Source organism: Anser anser (assembly GCF_964211835.1).
Source record: "Anser anser genome assembly, chromosome: 7".
Classification (NCBI taxonomy): Eukaryota; Metazoa; Chordata; class Aves; order Anseriformes; family Anatidae; genus Anser; species Anser anser.
This window is the reverse complement of record NC_139727.1, coordinates 11,160,003-11,173,358: the sequence shown is the minus strand read 5'-3', so window position 1 is coordinate 11,173,358 and position 13,356 is coordinate 11,160,003. Positions and strand designations below refer to the sequence as shown.

Genomic DNA, 13,356 nt, shown 5'->3' with positions numbered 1-13,356 from the left:
AGACAACAGAAAGATTAGCCTACCTTTCCCATCTCCAGAATCACAATTCAAAGAAGCTATTTCCAGTAGCCTTTCAGCAAAGACTGCAATGAGTAGCTCTTTTTATAGTAGAAATACAGCTGTCACATTTCTACATACCCTTCTGATCAGGTAATGCAACCAAGCTAACTAATTTCCATTTCAGATATTTGAGATATTTTGTTTAGGAAAAGAGAATCCTCCGTGCGTCTTTCAGGTTATTCCCTACAACTCCAAAGCCTGATGCAAGTCTTTATATGTTTCTTACAGCTCTGCTTCAGAGAATGGATGCATTATGCATGATGTACATCCAGAGACACAGCAGCTACCAGCAGGAGCACACAGGATCAGCACAATAAGCAGAAGCAGTACTTTTAGTCTCTCCAGCTACAATGTAGGCCCCACTATGAGAGCTAATTCAGTGTATTGTCATGTATATTTAAGAAACTTTGTGACTGAGGGTTTTGTTCTGAGGTTGAAGGGGAAATAGCATATGCAAGGTTTTTAACCAGTCTTGTCAACCAATTGGCAATAAACATCACATTGATAAGGGTCAATTCCATCCATAAGTCAATTGAAAACTTTGTCCTTACTACCTCTGGCAGGCTTAGAGTTGCCTCAGTTTCACCTTTTCTAACATTAAGGTACTCTTATCACTGAACTAAACCAAACATCCCAAATAAACATGCTACAAGTCATTCAAGGAACTGAAGCTTCCAGTCCAAAAGTCTAATTTGGTAAAGTCTCCCAGTGTCTGGTACTCAAAAGATCTGTGCACTCTCCCAAGAGACCAAAAATAATGTGTGGAGGGGTGAAGACGCATGGCAATGAGCAGCCACTACCCAGCAGCACAAATCAACATGGCTCCCAAAGACACCAGCATGGGCATCCCAGATCAAGGAATGCACAGATCTTTTGAGTACCATAATTTAAGTTCAAAAATTACTCCTGACCTAAAGAAAACAGATCAGGCAAGTTTGCAGAGACAGGAATATTTTTCTAAGTTACTGGAGAGGGCAGAGGCAGGTGTGAGGCAGTTCAGTTCTAAGGTAGAATACTGGTACATTAAATGCTGATCCCAGTACTCAAAAAAAAATTCTAAGCTAGACTATAAAAAGAATGGCTTCTAAAGGAAATGTGGATACCTTTATATGTCAGGCTATTAATATTTTAAGTGATAATTTAATACTGATTTTACAAACATGTCAGTAGTGTGTATATATAATTAGAATGAAAAGGTATTGGAGAAATAGCAATATGTTGCAGCTTGAATCTAGTGAAGGAAATGTTAATTCTTTGTTCTAAAACTTGCATACATGGATGCATCAGACTCCAGAGCAGAACTATGCATGAGGTCATGGAAACTGGACGCTCAAATGTTATTCCCTGGCACTCTGTTCAGACCCAGGGTTAACTGTAACTTTGCTGAAGTGCACAGTGTCAGACAAACTCATGGGAAGCTGTCATGGTGACAAACAAATGCACACAGAAAGAGAGGCATATAGGAAGAATGAGCCCATAAAAATTAAGGAGACTTTGTATTCACACCTTGACTAATCAGATTCACATAACAGAATATAATTATTATACCAGGATTTAAGCTTCTTGTAAATTAGATGTTAATCTCCCCACATGTGGAGCAAAAATATTTAATTTAAGTTGAGGATAATCCATTCATTCCTTTGTGAACAGTAAGTGGGAAGCTTTTCCTGGCAAGTGAGGAAAGCCTAAGTCACCTGTTTCTAAGTTTCCATTTAAACCAAATAGTTTGAATTTCTCATTATTAAAAAAAAAAAAAAAAAAAAAAAAAAGACAAGCCAAAAGCTATCTTTTATGTGAACAGATGCTGTGCTGTCTTCTTGAAGCTGCAGGCTTAGAGGCAGATTTGTCATGCAGCTGCAGAATGAAGTCAACAAGCCTACTCTGTTCCAGGGCTGCTATTCAGCCCCTTTTGGGCAGCAGTGAAAGAAAATCACATCAATTTCATGGTGGTTTTGCAGCTCTATAAAGATATGAGCAGCATCAGATACAGAAAAATCATGCCTAGATTGCAGGGGAGGATGATAAAGCTTGTTGGGAAAACAAGGTACGGAAGACCAATTCAGTGTTTACACATCATTTAGTTTCACACACCTTTGACTTTTGGGTACTTAGGGTGTCATGGCATTGTTTCTGTAACAACCTCTACCCTGGCTGAGTTACAGACAGAGCTCCAAGTGCAATTAATTGCAGCATGTGTAGGGCTCCTATATCCCTTCTGGAGCATAGATTTTACAGACATCAGCCTCTGTCCCCATCACCAGCACTTCACCTACGGCCCACGCAGGTCTCAGCACTGTGTTATGCATCTGACATCACTCCTAATTAAAACAGCTGAACTGCAATGTAGTTGTTTTACAATAGCATCCACCTATGGATTTAACTGTAATATCACAAGAAATTCCAACTGCAGATACAGGGGAGGAAAAAAAAAACTCCTCGGGAAGGCCAAGGTACAAGTTACCCACAGAGGCTGTGCAGTTTCCATTCCTGAAGGTTTTCAAGACCCAACTGGATAAAACCCTGAGCAACCTGACCTGACCTTACACCTGACCCTAGTTTGAGCAGGAGGTTTGATGAGGGACGTCCTGAGGTCCCCTCTCACCAGGATTACTGTGATAAACTACATATACAGGTAAGTGCCAAGGGACCCATACACTTTTTGAAGATGGCATCATATATATACACTAATAGCTCCCCTAGAATATATTAACTTCATCTGTCTATATTATTAGCACCTAAATTAGAGCCCACAGGATACCACATTTTCTGTAAAACCAACACTGTAGGTTAGGGCAGCTGCAGTACATGAATAGAAATAACAGGTCTCAGCACACAGCTGGTTATTCAGATCAATAGAAAAAGTGTGTTATGGGATATGTTTTTGCAGCATTCCCAGGGAGAGGAAATAAAGAACTGGTAACAATTTGGAGGTACATGGATTGCCTTTGGGCTGTTAATAGCAAACCCTATTCTTTGTTTTTAATGGTCTTGGAAACTAAGCTTGGTAAAAAGCAGCTCATTTAACAGATATCAGGATGATCATAATCAGGGCTAACCACGCTGAGATATGAATATACGGCATTTGATAAAAGCAGAAGTACAACACGGCTAGAAAAGCAGGCTGGTGTGATGGAGCTTGTCACAATCCATTGACTGTGCTCTGCCATATTCTTGTTTTAAAGGATACTCAGCCAAGTACAATCATGCTATATTAAACTTATGTCCTGTTTATTTGTACTGATTGCTCATCTTCCATGCTCAGTTCCAAAATCTACTTTTTTTTTTAAATGACGCAAGTTAGCATTGAGCTTTCCTGCTAGTAGTTTTGATTGAGCTGTAGTACCTTCAATTTGATAATTTGGACATAAAAGAACAAGACTTGGAAATTCAACTGAATGAACGGCCTATCTGTGAGCCGGTTCAAGAATTAGCCTCTTATCTCCTTCAGGCCATACTTGCTGTCTTTCCTCGATTCCAAATGAAGTTTACAAACACAGCAAAGCTTTTTTCCCCTCTCCAAAGTACCAACTCTACTGATTAAGCTGAGGGCTACACCTGTACTTCAGGCAGGATGTCTCTGGTCTGAGTCAGCATACCGAAGCTAGCTCTTCAGGGACAGAGGACTGCAAGAGCCAGACCTGCCATGGTGTCCCTCCTGTTGGGACCAAGTGTGGGCAGAAGAGAGCGAACTGGTACGACTCCAATTAGAGTGCTCTCATATCCTTCCTGCAGGAGACAATTGAGAAGGATCTGTCTCAAGCACAGATCTCCTTCCTCTCTGCTCATGTTGCATTGTCTTCAGACACGTTACAATCCAAATACAACCTTCTGCTTGTTGCTAAGGTATGAGTCAGGAGACCCCAGCGTGTGCCTTCCTAGAGAACAGGAAGCAAACTATCAGACAATGGACAAGGTAAACAGCCAATCTCTCAGGAAACAATTCTACTCCACAAGATATTAAAGAATGCAGCTTTGTACCTCAGATCACAGCTACCTGCTTGTTTGAATACAGCATTATATGTTTATGCTGACAGCTAATAAGGAAACATTATTTTACAAAAGTATGTTACACTTTAAATCTGCTCAATCTGAGGCAGTTCATTCAGATGAATTTTGGAGTCCTGTTCTTGCATGGTCAGATTAAGATTTTAAGGCCAGAAAGTTTTATTAACACACTACCTTAACAATGGCCGTATCACATAAGACTGTAGATCCATCTGACCCAAATTGCTACCTCCTGTCTGGGAAACAGCTCAGGAACAGAGTAGTTTACAACTGCTATGTGAGTGCTTCAACAGGTTCCACCACCCCACTCTGGCTGCCTGTGCTCACGACCAGCTCAGACATGATGCAGACAAACATTTGGTTTGTGCGCAAGAGCTGTGAGAAGCCTCGCCAGGGTTTTCTCTGCCTTGCTTCATGCTGCATTTAAGTTTAGGCCCTCATACTTGGTCTGGCTCAACAGGTTTGAAGTGCAACCTCTAATCCATAGCTATGCTGTAGGTAAACCTATGCCTGGCTATGGTGATGTGCCCTGCTGATCCCCAGCCGGACTTGGCTCTCTCATTAGGCCTTGGGCATGCCTCATCACTACAGACTTGCCTGGTAATAACTGCGGTACTACCACCGCCCCTCCTCTGTTCTTGCCACACAGGTCTCACGGAATTGTGACCCTTGTTGGCAAGGCCACTGTCCTGCCTACCTTCCCGTCAGCCTCGGCTCCTGGCAGCCTTCATTGTGGAGCAGCCCATTCTTGAGGTTACCTGATGGCAATTTCTTCAGAGACAATTCTTTGGAGACAAACAAGAAGCTCAATTCTACATTAGGTTAGAAGCTTACACCAATTTGTTAACGACTAAGGTGCACTGGAAGAGTTCTTGATGAATCTAAGTCCTCCTTCGCCCTCTAAGCTCTTCTCAAAGCTCCACTAATAAAGCTTAGAAGTGCAAGCTCCCACATATTCTAGGTACAAAAAAAAAAAATTGGACAACCGACTCAAAAAAAAAAAGTCAAAAATTTAAGAATAAAAGCTTCTTTGCTTTCTTTATACATCTATTTTTTAGAAAACCCGATGCATGCTTCTAGCACCTTATAGTATAAGACAGATTCGGTAATCAGTAGGAATAAGAATTAGCAGTGAAGGCAATGATATTCATACAGTGCAATTTACCACAAGGCATCTGTCTGTACATGAATTAGTAGTTTCCTTAATTATCTGTAATAGGAAATCCCAAGATTCTCGGCTGGCCTTGTCAGTTAATATTAACTACAGACTTAGAAAATCATATAAAAATAGAAAGGAAATTGAATCCTGCAGAGGCAGCAGTAGCACTTTATGAGGAATGCAAATTTAGCTTGACTGGGAACTGCTGTATTGGCACCATTGATCCCACTCCACTATAGAGTTTGCCAACACACCACATCACACAACAAATTCAATACAACATGTTGTTAACTCACAGCTCTCACACAGAACAAAAGGACTACCATAGACAGAAGAGTTGATAACTCTCATCCACAAATACAGATTCTGCTACCGAACAGCCAGTATCTTCTCTAGTAATATCCATCAGGCAGAATTAATTTGTTTTCTTTCCGGGAGAATGTCCTCTTCTGTGCAAGCAAGGACACAGATAGGTCTTCTAGATGAGGCTGAGACTCAGGCAGCCTGTGTTTCTGAATAGCCTTGCACAACTCTCTCACTTCACGTCCAATTTCTGAAGTACAAAATGAAAATACTACTCTGCCTTGCTAACATTTTTTGTCTTCCATCTGTATGGCTTTGGACAGGAGAAATTCCTCTTTTTGACACTCAGAATGCAAAGCTGCCATCTTTTGCAGTCTTTTACAGCTGCTCATTAAAAAGAAGTCATTCAGTGGTAAAAAACACTGCTCTGGAGAGAAGGGAATGTTCCTCAGCAGGTTACCTGTCTGAGAACAGTATCTGGCCTGGCAGGCCTCCCTTGTAAAGTACAGTAGGACCTGACTGATACTACAGGAGTGGTCACATCTGAGTTGCAGTTTGGCCCATTGTAATTCATAACAAACATTTTAACAACATTTTTAAGAAAAAACAAGAAAAGACTAAAACAACTACATGCAGTAATCCATGGATTGTCCTGTCACTATTTTACCACTGAGATTTGACAGCAGGGGCTGTCTCAAGCACTAAGTAAAGTTTTCACTCAAATAATTGTCCTGTAATCGCTTTCAGAAGCAGTAAAAGAACAACCAAAGCCATCCTGTGACTCTTGCATAACTAGAAGCAAAGCTACAAGAAGTTTGATATCTCTACTCTCCTTTGTTTAGGTAAGCCTGTCTCACCCCTTATGCTCAGCCTCCATCAGCTTTCTATACTTGGCTTTCAGTTCCCTATACTGCCTTATTGCACAACTGCATACTTGCTCATATTGGCACCTAGAACAGGCACCTCAGGACAGGGAAGGAAGAACCATGCCTTTAGGATGCAATTTAAACATGGGTTACATAAGTGACAAACTCCGAGAATGGCCTGAAGGGCAGTTGAAGAAGACAAGCACAGGGATTTCCATGAGCTGTAAAGCACTGGTAACAAGAGCGTTGAGATTTTCTATCGAATATAAATACAGTCATTCCAGATGCCTGAAAGTCATACAAACTAGTTCTATTGCTACTAAGCTTCATTTTGTCAGGATACAGCAAGAACTAGCTTTTCTTTAATAGACAACAAGCTAAGTACAGTTAACAAGGCTAGTAGTACTTAGCCCCGTTAGCTGAGCAAGGTTGACTCAAGGATAGTAGCCAAATTTGATCAAGCATCTAGATTATACAGCAAGTTCTGGTGATGACGCAGGTCCAAGGTCAAGCCAGGCAGTCAAACTTCAGGCCAGAACTAATCTAGCAGAAATAACCAGAGTCAGACAAAACTTGGTGGGTGCTCAGTAGATGTGTGACAACAAGGGTAAGCCCAAAATCAAGATACAAAGCCAGGCTGTAAATTAGGACTGGGGCCAACAACCAAGAAGGCCATAGCTGAGTTACAGAATAGCATTTCTACACCAAAATTCAAACAGATATTGAAGGCCCACACCTGAGCTTAAGTAGAGCTCCTAGGCCCATGGTCAGAGAATAAGTATGTGTGTGGGTGTGGGTCCCGGCTGAGGTTGGTTACTGCTATTAAGGCCTAGTCACTCCTGGCCCTGGCACATATAACTGATTTATCTTAAACAAAAGGTAAAAAAGTAACACAGTTCTTCAGAGAATCCACAGCTTCTTAAGCACTGTATTTGCACAAACCGAGGATATTTTGGAAGAATTGTACTGCTTCAAACAGATATCAGAGGACTACATAGGCCCCATTGCTTTCACAATTTAATTTTCAAGCAGTTACTGGCACAGCTGGCTCTGCACGACTCGCGCCTGCTCAGCATGTGATCACATTCCTGTCAGCCTTGTGACAGCTCAGAACATTTTGTCCTGCCTGTGCTCATTTGCAGCCATTCAGCTACTGTTTGGAAAATGGCAGGAGCGCCACACTATGATTCTTCAATCAGTATGGTTAGTTCTCCTTCGCTCCAACTGCTATTTTAAAGGATGTCCAGCAACGCCTTGCAGAACAGGCTGTGTGTATATCTTCCCCATATCTGGGATCTTTATAATGACTCCAAAGGGAAAACCAAGAGCTCAATCTATTTTATTATAGATCATTTTGAATGTACCTATGCCGTGTGCTATCGTACTGTGCAGAGGAGAAAGCTAGTAGTAGCCAAATAAGTTTCAGAACAAAGTTAGCTCTGTACTCTGGTTAGAATGGTTAATGTTACTGAAAAGCAGTGCTCAGCAGGAGTTATTGGCCTGGAAGAAGTACTGTACTGGTGTTTCCATTCCGCTTCCACAATCCAAACCCGCATCTGTGCATGGTGCTCTGTACGATGTTGACATGCCTTCTGTTCTCTTCCTGATTCAGAATACTCTTGCCCTGTTGATAAAAGGAGTGGAAACATGGAACAGCCTCATGGCTGTTTCACGTGGCGGTTTGTTAAAGTCCAATTTAGAATAAAAGAGGAGTTGAAAATCACTTAAATATCATTCACATCATGAGCTTGAAGAGAGTTTATGGTAGCTTTAAATGCCACATGAGGAATGTTTGGGAATGTCATTCAAGTTTGCTCAACCAGAGTGCAACTTTGAAAGAGAGGCTTCTTTTTTTTGTTTAAACTTTATCAAGTTTGACAAGAAATAGCAATAGAATAGCTGCACAGATAGCAGTAAATAAGCCACTCTCATGGGAAGCAAGAGCGCCTTCAGCATGTCAGGGCCTTGGTGAACTAACAAGCCTTAACTGCCCTCGCCAGCTCCAGCTGGTACCTCCACCCATGGCTCTGCCAATGGGTCCAGGAGCTCTATTTAAGCTCAGCCTTAAAAGCTTACCCTTTGTTTGAGTTGGTGTGTAAGTTTTACTATTGCTGTATTTTGTTAAGCTGGACTCCAGCTTTTTAGTGTGATTTTAGGTGTACTCTTTAAGCTGTATCTGACCTTGAATATCTCTTAGATCTAATTCTGATGTGGTTCCTTAACTTGATTTCAGATCACATATCCTCCATTGTTCTTAAGAGTATGTATGAATACCAGCACTGCTAGCTGCTCTCCCTGGGCCTGTCCTGCTTGTTTTTCAGAGTACAGGGGACTGACTGGTCCTTGGCTGATGGAAGTACTGGTTCTCCTGACTGTGCTACCATGTCTGGTTTGTAGCTCTTTGGAGAGCTGCTGGTCCTCCATGTTTCCTGGTACAAAGCTTTCTGCATTGGTTTCACTTGCTGAAAATAGTATTTTGAGTTAAGTACTCCAATTCTCTTATATTCTTAAATGAATGGTAGTAATTCAATATGGGCTACAGGAATGGAATTAATTCAATAATATTTCCATAGGTGATTCATGCTTAAAACCCTCCTATTATAAGAAAGTAAGAGTTTCATACTGTTGCATTGAGTATTGCTTCTGCTATTTTTCTAAGAGTCTTTAAACACTAATTCAGATTGTTACACTCAGTTTTACTGTAAATGATAATTATATGTTAATTTAAGCCTTATATACAATTATCCTACTTCATTAGGAAAACATTTCCCTCTGTCTATAACTGTGATGCTCTTATTCACATTTATATCACAGTATTGCTTAAATTGCACTTGGTTCTTGTATGAAACTTAAATTGGTGTTAATGTTTTTCCTACATATGAAGTATCAGTTCTGTAATAACTCAAAGCAAGAGTTTCCACTGTTAAGTGATGAGCCCATAAACAATTTTATCCAATCTGTTACTTGTAACACAATAATATCCCTGTTATCATTGTGATTCTTAGACACTTAAAAAGCTGAAAGACGAGAGCTCTGCCTGAGCTCGTTCCTGGTCAAGAATTTCAAGGCTTGCCACTCTTAGATCAGAAGGAGGTAATAGAGTTAAGTATGTACAAGTCCTCTCAACTCACAATTTTAGGTGATGCATATTGAGTGAGTACCACCAGTGTGTGTTAGGCTGCATTGATTTATTATACCTAAACATTGCTTCTGGAAAATGCAACTGAGAGCTACCGCTATTGTTTGGACTCAAGTCAGAGTCCTTGCAATAAAGCTCTGCTTAGGAAAGGCTACTTACGTTCAAGCTTAACTTTGCATGGATTGGTCTCTCTTGTTGTAACTCTAGTTTTGTGACAGAGCCACAGGATTCTTGAGAAATAGCCTAACTGGTGTTTTCTTTGCTAATCACAATTTACAGTCTGAATTGGACAATGCTGTAGTACGTTATGAAAAGGGATAGAAACAAATGTTGATGCTTACTGTGGATTACTGTAATGGTTTCCTTTCTTTGCTGAAACAAGTTGGCCATAAAGATATCAAAAAACCTTAGTGCAACTTCCAACTGAGGACCTTCCTTAAGTGGTGAATGATCATGAAATAGTGTTCCTCACCAGTGACTTGTTCTGTGTATTTTTTTTCCTAGTCTAACAATTAAGAAATGCTTTTGCTGCTGTTTTTCCGTCTTGCTATAATCAAATTGGTAAGTGGGCTAGCAAAAAAACCTGATCATATGATACTGTTTCATAGCAGCTGAATAATTTCCAACCTTACTACAGCAGGTGGCTTGAAGTAACAAACAGTATGTGCCTCACTTAAAATCAAATTTCCTGGAGATCTTAGTGATTAATCATAATCTAATAGATAATATAATCTCATCATGTTAATGAATGGTGTGTTATGGAGGAACTTGCTTTTCAAGCACTGAGAATTGCTCAAACCAAATGATGTGTTCTTTTTTTTTGCCAAATTATGGCAGGGGGAATTACGAGAGATACTACCGAGATTGTAACAAGTGTTGTTTTCAAAGTAGAACCAAGAGAGACAAAAGTATGAGAAACCTGGTCCTCCATGGGCTCTATGATGAGAGGATAGGCTCAGTGGCAGAACACTACTTTACTATAGATTCAGAAAGTTGTTGTATGCTTTCATTGCAGATGAGAACAAAGAAAGGAAAGAGGTGAGTACAGAGGATGTATTACAAAAGAACTATGAACAGGCAAGAGGTCTTTCTAAGGAGTTGGACTCTTTGCTAAAACACTTCTTGCTGTACTGTTTCAGAAAGCCTTGCTTAATTGAGGCTATCATTTCACTAAAGAAAGGTATTTCCTATAAAGTAACAAATATACACTGGATATCTTGCTGCAGAAAAGATGAAGTCAAGGCACTGTAGTTTTGTCATGTGATAAAGTAGGTAGTAAGTAAGGGGATTGTCCGCTTTCAATTTAAGTGTCAAATGAAACCATATTCAGATAAATTAGTTTGCCCTTGTTACATGTAAAACAAGCTACCCCCTGTTCGTATCAGATAGTTCTGACTTGAAAACAGTTAATTGCATGTAAAACAGATATGAAACTTTAACAACTGCCTCTGGCTGAGCCCTGTGTCTTATATCAGAGACAAGTTAATCTTGCTGTGATTGCATTTGCTTGAACAATGTAATCAAATGAAGGAACAACACACAAACCCAGTTACATTGTTTAGTTTTCAATAGACTGTATTAGACTATAAAAAAAAAAAAACTAGCAGTTTACTAAGCACCTCCAAAATTTCCTTTAGTTTAATGGTATTTGTTAAAAGAAAATAATTCCATTCTCTTTATCTAGCTTCTAAAAACAGAATGATATTGTTTTAAAACTAAAGTGCAAATAACAGGTCAAAATGTATTTAGCAAGGGTCTTATATCTAGTTCTGTTTTTCTAGCACTGGGCATGAACCTTTTTTAAAATTGTTAGTTTCAGAGTAAATGCAGGCTGTTCCAAATGACTGTAATTCAACTGGTGCACTGCGTGCAGCAACATGTAGTAATGTGTGTTTGTGAGGGAAATCCATGTTTCCTTGTTCTCATTTTGTCATTAATCTCTCTACAATGTATTCTTTGTTAATTAGCTGGTAAGTCCTTAAATTTGTGCTAAATGTTGCAGTGATAGCATCTCGAAGGTCTTGTTACAAAGTCAGCATGCTTCTAAGTTTTCTGAGCACACAAAGAATTCTTGAACACAGAATCAGTGGGACTGGCAGATGAACTCTGAATTATTCCCTGCAAGGACTGTTAGGTTTCCAGAAATTAGGCTGCTGCAGACATGGTTCACCACTTCCCTGTTATCCTGTTATGAAAAATAGCTTGCTTTTGTGCTTTTCCAGTTTCCTACAAAGCTAAATATTTATTCTTTCCCAGACTGAAATATATCAAAATGAAGAAAGGATTAAGTAAGAATGAGGAGAATGAATGAAAGATGCCATTTGGAATATAAGAAGAAATAAAGGATTGGAAGAAAATGAAAGAACAGTTGGGGGGGGGGGGAGGTCTGTGCAGAAGACCAGAGTAAGGGGAATTGTGAGAGCAGAAGTTACTTCAGCATTAAGGAAAAATTTACAGTGCAACAAGAACAGTGTATTTTAAATAAATGAATTGATGCTTGAACTCTGTCTTTCACAGAATGCTAGTTAAGTAATTCTGAGCACAATTTCTTCGAGGGCCCATCCCACTGTTAAGTTTCTTCTACAGTTATATCTAGTATTTTCAACCGGCTTCAAACCCCTAGGGTGACTTGCTCTGAACTGGTAGATTAGTATGTACTGTATTATATAAAGTAGTTCTATCTTAATATACTAACTCTTGAAAGATCTCAACCCTCCTTCCAGTCTTTATCATTGTGGGGTTTAATGGCAGTTTTTGCTTTTACCCAGAGTATACTTTAGTCCACTTCATTACAGCCAGACCTCCAGATTTTGTGTACTGTAAATTATTCACTTCTTTAGCAAGGATCTGTTAGTGAAACAGGTATATCAATATTTACTTTCCTAACAAGTAGAGGGATTGATAAAGCTAACTGTGTTTAATCTGCAACACACAGATACCATTAAAATTAATGCAATTTAACACATGCTTCAGTATTATTTATTATAAACTTCATGTCCTTATAGCTTGGGACTACGTTATCAGTTTTGACAGAGTAAGCGATGTTAAGCTATGTTATGCTGGTTCTTACAGGCTTTCTGTAATATTTTAAAATATATTCTTTATCTATAAACACTTCTGGAACTTGCCAGGTGTTCAGAAATCAGTTTTATTAGAATTTGTTTTATTTATAGATGTATTCAACCTAATTTGTTATTTCCAGTTAGATCTCACACTTGGTTCTTTTAATTCACTTCTCTAGAAAACAGCAACTTTGAGGCATAAAGAAGGAAGAAAAGAAAGGGACTGAAAGGATAAAACACAAGTAAATTAATAGTAGTGCTTGAAGTTACTAAATCTCCTATAGTGTGAGGAGAAATGTAACAAAATCAGCATTTGTGTTACGTTCTGAAGGTCTTGTATGTCTGCTGGTTACTTTTAAAAATAATTCATACAGAATTTCAGAGTATTTTTTTTCCAGAACAGAGCTGTCTTCTGTAGGGTCATAAATGATAGGAATGAGCACAGAAACAGGATGGGAACAAGTATCAACTTTTAATAGCAGCATCTGTCTTTCATGAACAAATCCTGGGAGTGGCCTTTTTCATCTGCCTTGGATGCAAAGGCCATTCTTGAAGAAGTACAGCTGCTCTTCCAGAGGAGTCCCTTCTTTGAACAGATGATTTCAGTGACAAACTTGCATTACGAAGTTGTAATCCTCTCATGTAAGTGTTATGTCAAAACTATTATCAAGATCAATATGCTCAGTGTCAGTAGATATTCCTTATAAAAATACATTTGATTTTCTTTATTAGAGGAAAGCTTCCAAGGGTTATGATAAGCCT

General features: G+C 39.4%; 2 long non-coding RNA genes across 5 annotated transcripts in view; one reads left to right on the top strand and one right to left on the bottom strand.

Annotated features, from left to right (window-relative positions):
* Positions 1-1,840: 1,840 nt before the first annotated feature.
* Positions 1,841-13,356, bottom strand: part of LOC310902967 — a 65,924-nt gene continuing 54,408 nt past the window's right edge. Inside the window, exons 4-5 of one of the 3 annotated variants that reach the window (XR_014587161.1) lie at positions 4,763-8,017; positions 1,841-3,935 (exon numbers count right to left, since the gene is read on the bottom strand). This is a non-coding gene — a long non-coding RNA (uncharacterized lncRNA). Of the gene's footprint in view, positions 3,936-4,762; positions 8,018-13,048; positions 13,355-13,356 lie in introns of those variants that run through there. The other 2 variants (XR_014587162.1, XR_014587163.1) reach the window with 2 other exon arrangements.
* Positions 8,029-11,911, top strand: LOC310902969. Of its 2 annotated transcripts, XR_014587166.1 has the most exons (4): positions 8,029-9,486; positions 10,037-10,093; positions 10,548-10,570; positions 11,789-11,911. It is a non-coding gene; the product is annotated as an uncharacterized lncRNA (long non-coding RNA). The 2 variants fall into 2 exon arrangements; XR_014587165.1 differs by having other exon boundaries at positions 8,029-8,873; positions 9,399-9,486; positions 10,037-11,911.